Source organism: Oryzias melastigma, linkage group LG10 (genome assembly GCF_002922805.2).
Source record: "Oryzias melastigma strain HK-1 linkage group LG10, ASM292280v2, whole genome shotgun sequence".
NCBI classification, from domain to species: Eukaryota; Metazoa; Chordata; class Actinopteri; order Beloniformes; family Adrianichthyidae; genus Oryzias; species Oryzias melastigma.
The window spans coordinates 2,262,903-2,270,790 of NC_050521.1; the positions used below are offsets into that span (position 1 = coordinate 2,262,903).

The following is a 7,888-nucleotide window of genomic DNA, read 5'->3' on the forward strand; positions in this document are numbered from 1 at the left end:
CAACTGTGGCCATTTTTGTAGAGTTTTGTCAGTTGGCAGCAGCCTTCCAGACACGCAAAATTTAAAAGCAAAATAGCAGCAAGAATCCTGCTACACATCTGGTAAATTCATTATGTCTGCTAATATGTATATATATATATATATATATATGTATATTGTTCTCTTTTACATCCTGGTTGGCTGTTGACCTCATCAATCTCTCTTTGCTGTGTCTCATGTACAGAATGCCTTTGGTTTGCCACATTTATACAAATCTTTGATCGTGAAAAGATCTTTGTTTTCATTCTACAATTCTGGACTTATTTTTCGATGAAGGTTTGAACTTTGAGAGTTTTAACAATAGAGAAAACTGTGAATATGTCTGTTTGAGAAAGGTTTATGAGGTGTGTAGTGAGGAGTTTTACAGCCTTAAAACATCTCAAATCTTACATCAAAAATTTCACCTATCCTAGGTTATTTATAGTAAATGCTGTGATAAATTAGGGAACACTGCAAAAGACTTTGAGAAGGTAAAAACTTTTTCATGAATTAAATAAATGTTTTTTAAATGAATGTTTTTAGAGCCTCATCAACAAGCATATTTACTTTTTTTTCATGAATACAAAAAAACTATAAAAATGTTTTGTAATTGTTAGAGTATTTTCTGCACAACAGGTACTCTAGCTACAACAAATCTGCTATTTTGTATTTTATTTTATATTTCAAACCCTTAAATCTGTGAGAGTATTTTTTCAGATGCATTTTCAACAACTAAACCGAACGAACGTCTGTGTTTTGATGTGCTTTGAGTGACTGAATAGCAGACGGCAAACATCACACATCAGAGACGGCGTGTGCCGGGCGCCGCCGGATTGATATGACAAAAGAAACAGTGTTGTATTACAAATGACAAAACCACAGCAATCAGTCCACTGGGCTCCGTCTGCACTGCCACTAAAAGTACACGTATAGAGAAAGACAGCAGCGAGATAACTAACATGCTTTATAAAGTGACAGAAAATGATGAAACCATCGCTTTTTTTTTAACAAACTTTATTTTATTGCAACAAGTAAAAAAACTGTTAATGTTAAAAAAGGAAAAAACTATGGAACTTAAAATGTAACATTTAGACATTAGGAGTGGCTGTGACTCTTTTGCAAGGAGAGTCTGCTTTAACTGGAAGCAGCAAAAGGGTCATCCTTGATTTCATCTCAAGATCAGTGATGTCCATAAGCCAAAACAGGGACTAGATCAATCTGCATATAACCTTACATGTACAAGATGAGAATTCCTCACATGGTGGTGAACTTGATGAATGGACTTCCGTAAGATTTTATCCTGGGGAAACGAATCTGCTGATGTCTAAGGAAGGTTAAGGTCAACATGAAGGGTCATGTAAGGCAGTGCTCTCCAACCTTTTTCAGGCCACAGATCGGTTAAATGTCAGACAATATTTTCTTGGAACAGTTTGTAAGAAGTTATTTTTTTAGCTATCATTTTCTCTTGACTTACGAAGGTATAAAGTTTATCTTCACCTTCTCTAAAACATTTGCAGCTTCTTAAAACATTTTTTAATGTTAGATTTCAAGTAGAAACTGTTAAAATATTGATTTTCGATCAACCCATATCTGTTAAAGTAGAAGTAAAAAAAAGATAACACCAACTTCAACCTCATCTGACATTTAAAGGGTAACCAAACAGGGAAGTTGGAGGCTGACTCCGCCCACAGTCAAAATGTGAAAATTTCTTCACCATCTTTAGTGACTACATTCAGCAAAGAACATTCACACTGGCATTATTGCAGGTAATGCAATTTTTCTATTTATCTTTTGCATTTTTTTCCTTTTTTCTAATGCTGTTGATTGCTGCTACCCAAAACGAGCAATCAAAAAGTCAAGTTGACTTTAAAAGCTCAGAAGACGATAGTTCTGCGTGGGTTCTCTGTGATTAAAAATAATTATCTGTATCCTAAAGAACAAAGTCACAACCTGTGAAGAACAACGTGTAAACTGCTGATGGTTCCTTGTTATCAGTTTATCACTACTCTAAAAGCAGATTAAACAACAACAACAAAACACTGCAGACATTTAAACAAATACATTAAAATCCACTAAAGCTTCTGAGGAAAAGAACATAGATAAATCTGCTTTTAAAGTTGTATCAACGTTGCATTACCTTAACAGATTGTGTTATACAAAGACAAAAGAGGCCAATGTATTCCTCTTGTGTTTCAAGAAGATGATAAAAAGAAATAATGCATCACCTCTGTAAATGTTCATAAGTTGCCAAGTTTCAAACAGAACAGTCTATTCCAACAATTAAATGTCCTAGAGTGTATGACACAAAATGTTCTCATTTGTTACACGAGAACATTATTTTCTCTCTGTGCCTTTAACATCTGAGCCAAAAATATAGAAAAACACACTAAACATTTCCTATTTCTGTGGAGATGCTTTGTCGTAGTGAGCACCTGGTTGATGTTTGTAGTTGTTGAATCAAAAAAATAATTCAAGATCACTTTAAGTAATCTTATTTTCAATAAGACTGTCCTGCTCAGTCAAATATGTCTTGTCAAAGGAAAAAAAGAAGGAAAATTTTGAGAAAGAGCAGCACTCACTCAGAGCTAACCCTAAATCCTGACATTTAACGAGACGGTGATTAAAATTGTTGACTCACTCTTTCACCTTCAGGCATAGTTTGACTCAGCCTTGCAGGTCTGAGTCAAAATATGGTGTTTTGATTAAAACACATTTTTTATTTCAGTAGAGTTTTGCAGTGATACAAATATAAATACTTGTCTTTTTTTTGCCTTTGCAGGAAGATCAATCTGTGTTTAACAGGCTAACAGAATTAAGTTGTGTTTTAACAGCTGTATTTGCTGCATCAAACTATAAGGCTCATTAAGTGAGAGAAGATAGTCAGTGATAAGTCTATCAGTCAGCCAGACTTTATTATCTTGCTCAACAGAAAGACTATTGCTATGTCCGAATTCCCACCCTAATTCATTACTACTAAAAATCTAGTGCAGAAATATGTACTGCCTGACACCACGTACACTACTTTTCTACTTTTTTTTTTTTTTTCTAAATGGTAGATATGACATAATCGATTTCACAAAGTTAAAATCTAATCAATATAAAAAATGTAAAATGATTATTTATGAATCCATAGTTTATAGTTTATTAAAAAACTATATTTAAACATCTTTTTTTTTCAAAAAATATTTGACCAAAAAGCATTGTGGTCTATACTCACTAATGTAGTGAACATAGATGCATGCCAGTATTTTGCAAAGACTTCTGGGAAATTTCTAGTACACTTGATTTTGGAATGCTAGATTCAGACAGCACTAGAAAATGGCGAATTATCTGTATAAAGTGAGTAGTGAAGGAATTCGAACATAGGCTAGAACCTGTTTGTAACATGCTACATGTTAGCCACGTTAGCATATTCACGATACCTGTAACTCCCAACTTTGCTTGCAACATGTAAAAAAACTAATTTATACTGCTAAAGCAAACGTTACTGTGTCTATGCTATAACTCCTTGTTAGTAATAAGTTAAAAATAAATAAATAAATAAATAAAACAGTCTGACACTGCTACATGTTAGCCGTATTAATGAATTTACAATAAGGGCCAACCAAACATTTTGACAGAATACTGTGTACTAGCGCTGGGCGGATCAATCCAAAATATCAAATTTATCCATCTCAAATTGGTGTCGGTGTCAGATCGACACTGACCCACAGATATATATATTTCCACTCTTGTTTGAAACTTTTCTGTATCAGCGAAAGCCCAGCTGAGTTTTTATTGTTTTATGGAAAGGCTAAGAAGTTACAAATTATTTATATTTCTTCCAGATTTTTTTTTTTTTTTTTGTAGACTGTTTTGGATTAATTTCTTCACTCTTCATTTCATTTTAAAAAGTTTTTATTTTATCAAACTATTTTCCATTTATTAAAAATATCGTCTTAATTCTGTTTTTATGTTTATCAAGTAATTAAAAAAGAGAAACTTACAAAAAACATTCATGGCAATTAAAAACAACTGATATATTGAGGTTCATGTCAGATTCACAGCATTTGTGAAAAGTATCGGTATCTGCGATATTGACCAGTATCAGATCAGTACACTTCAGCGAAAAGGCGTAGAGTTTGTCAAAACAAACACAAAAAACAGTTTATAGCCTAACATGTTTTATTCACTTATAGATCCACTCTCTGTCCCTTCATAATTAAAAAATATATATTTCCTGGGAAAAAAATAAATAAATAAAAATAATGTTTCTCACATTACTGTGGAGGTATTCTCTTTACAACATAATTAAATCTATTCACAGACAAATGTTTTTACTTTATTATACTTGTCATGTTTTACACTCTGTCTTAATTCCTGTGTTTTCCTCGGGGAGATCCTCCACACCAGTGACTGAAGCGTCTCTGTGAACAGGGTCACTGCAGGAGAATCTCTCAGCTCTGGCTGCCTGCTCTCATCTGGGGGATCCTGTAGTGACGTCCTCTGGGATCGCGAGTGGGGTGATTGCTGGTGTGGAAAAACTTCTATAATATCCCTTTCTCACTTCATCAGTCCAGATTTATATTCCTTTTCTCATTTTATGTGTCAGTTTGTGTTTCATTCATGTTGGGAGTGTGGGTGTTCGGTAGGGGGGCCATTGCATGTATTTCAGAATTTTTTAAATCTCTTTTATTTATTTATTAATTTTTTCAAATTGTTTTTTTTTTTGGGGGGGGGGGGAATTTTTTTATTTTGTGTAGTACTTTATGTTACCTTATAAAATTGCTTTAAAAAGAAGCTTTGATGAGATCTTATCCGATGAGCTCTACTGAATTTTAAATGACTCGAACTCAATATTTCCTACAGAATTTGACATTTTTCTTAAGATCATGTAGCACTGCTGTCTATTTTCAGCCGGGCTTTTGCGGTCAGAGAAAAACTATGCACATCTTCTCGTGTACATATTGAAAATTTTTTACCAGAAAAGAAAAATAATTCCCACTGTTTATCAGTTTGTTTAAACTAATTACAGTTATGTTGTTAAGATTAAACACTATTCTAAATTGTTGAAGGTTATCCTTGAGGCTTTTTTTTTTTCATCTTGTGAAAAAAGTGATACTATAATGGATCTGATGTCTTTTCTTCTTGCTTTTTGTTTTTGTTGACTCAAGTCAAAACTTCGCCAACCAAGTTCTCAAAGTCAATATGTGACGAATTATGAGAATGTGTTGGCATACTAGGTCTACACCCTACTAGTTACCGATAGAAAGCGGAAACAGAACCATGGCCGGAAATTTACGGACATGGGTGAGGGAAACAGAGTGGATGAGGAAGTAATGGGTAGAAGCGGTAGTGTGGAATTTAAATGTCAGTAGTGAAGAGATTTTTCCAAAAAGTAGCGAAGAATTGAGAGATTTAAGAGTGGAAGGAGGAAAACAGCAGACCCCAACACTGACCAAAGTGTACCATCCTCTGATGCTACCTCCAGCAGGATAAGGCTCCTTGTCAACACTTGAATAACACACGCTCTTTGACATACCATAAATCTTCAAGCATTAAGTCATCACTGTGAATCAGCTGATTCCGTTGCGAAGAAAAACATTTTTTTTATGTAATCTTTGATCCAATACACATTACTAACAAAAAGGCACAAAGCTGCTTTTCTCTGTAGCAGAATCATGATTTACGTTGATTATGTAAGCACTTTATAACTACAGAGTGTTGCATACCAGCTCCTTTTCCCCGCATCAGAATCAGCCAGAAACACATTCATGGAGTTAAGATAGTCAAAAGAATGTCAACACGGGAGCTAGAACAATGTCAATAAAAGGTCTAAGCTCTAAGCATAACTCCAAACTACTGAAATGTGAATTAGTGAATAACACAAGAACCATGATTTCTAATGAGGTAAATCCAATTATATTTCAAAATGAAACACCCCCACCTGACCAAACACATTGTGATGAGATGACAGCAGCTCTCAACATTCAGTTGTCTACAACATAAATAGGTGGATGCTGCGGGCTTCTGTTGCTTCCTCATAAGCCTTAGATGTGTTTATTGGTGTTGTTTTTTGGGTGCTTAAGATCTCCAGTGAGTGGAGAAAGTGTGTGTACAGGATGCTCTGCAGGACCTATAATCCATTCCCAGCAGTCAGTCAGTGTTTTTCCACCAGTCAATAAGTATTGCTGTTAGTACACCTGGCGTGACATACTTTGTGTGGATGTGCAAACATAACAAAGGCACAGAATTAGCTTCAGAACAAGTAGTGATCTTGTCTAGGATACATCTCAGACTTTGCATTTTAAAAGATTTTCATTTGTGTTCTGGCAGGTTTAGTGCAGTCAGAAATAAAGGTATGTGTTATGTTTAGTTTATGTGTTCCACCTTAAGAAAGAAAGAGATGTTCCACCTTAACAAAGAAATGTCATTGTTGATAAAGTTTGTTCAAGTTAGTGAGGTCACTTCCTGAAAAGGTTAAGAAGAGAAGGCTAAGAGAGACACATGGTTCAGAGGTTCTTATCATCCAATGCCATCTGCATTTAAGATAGACAAACAAATGTCGTAAGTGTGATTTATTGTTTCATTTCATGCTACTTTTTAGGTATTGTTAATTACTTCAAGGCATTCTCAATCTGTACATTGATTTTTTCTGTTTTCTTTGTATTTTAGTTTTTACTCCCTGTTCACTGAAAGAGTCCAGTAAAACGACTAAACTTTACTTCGACGACTCATCTGATTCTTTGAAAGGAGTTAAGCTTGGTGTTAAGTCTACGGATTTGCATGTCCTGACGAGAGCACTACAGTATGGAATTATCTTATTATTATTTAAAGTTTCACCACTGTTTTTATTGTTTGTCAATAAATAATCTGCACTAACATATTTACATTAAAGGATGTGACAATTTTGTGTCATTTTTTGTGCATTGCATAATTTTTCCTGACAATGAATAAAATAGCAGTTATCAATACTGTACTGTAAGAACACTAATGTGGATTTTTACCTTGAAACGTGCAGGCCGTGCACACGCACGGTCTGTTTTCGAGGCCTTTCTTTCATTCTCAGTTGGACATAAATCTTCCACGTGAGCATAAGAATTGGGTTAAGTCTTGTACCCGTGTTCAAAGTCCTTTCAGAGGGGGTTTGAGTTGAAGGTAAAGCAAAGGCTTACACATGTGCGAGAGGGAGAGGCAGCATATGTGGGAGAGACCGTATGATTGAGAAAGAGAAGGAAACTTCTTTTTTTTTTTTTTTTTTAACTAGAGTCCTCAATTGGTTCTGCTGCTTGTTGCCTAGTAACTGCAATCCTCCTTGAAAGGATCTGTTCCGAGCACAAAATATCACTAAAGATCCACATTGAGTCTTCCAGACAGCCTTATTGACAATCAGACTATGAATGGTATTTTGGAGAAACAATGTTTATATGTATATTTTATTTATTTTCCTTCTTTTAGCCTCCTGCATGCTCAGTCTGGTATCTCTTAAACAAAAATAAAGTCTCAAATGTGAATTAACATCTGTTGCATCTGCAATATTGGCATTATTGGAATTTTTTAATAACTCCCTTACTGACAGTTTCTATGGTGACATATGTAAGCTAAGTTATGGAGGCGGCGTCTACCTTTTCAACAACTAACTTTGGACTTTCTTCTCTTGTCCTGTAACTTGAATTTAATTAAAACGCTAAAGATTTTTTAGGGAAAACATTTGCAAAAATCAAAAAATAAAAAAGTAGACAGGATTCAGCTAAATTTGACAAGATTTTAGAACTCTATCATGTGGGAGCTGTATTGTAGTGTGTGATATTTATGCTCATCATGTACTTCAGTGCTGACAAATATAAAATCATCTCTGCTCTTACCAGGGGTGATGTGAGATAACACAGAA

General features: G+C 34.6%; 1 long non-coding RNA gene across 1 annotated transcript; it reads left to right on the plus strand.

The window, feature by feature from the left end:
• The first annotated feature begins 5,684 nt into the window (after window positions 1-5,684).
• LOC118599200 lies at window positions 5,685-6,894 on the plus strand. The gene is made up of 2 exons (XR_004948497.1): window positions 5,685-6,564; window positions 6,673-6,894. It is a non-coding gene; the product is annotated as an uncharacterized LOC118599200 (long non-coding RNA).
• The last annotated feature ends 994 nt before the right edge of the window (window positions 6,895-7,888 follow it).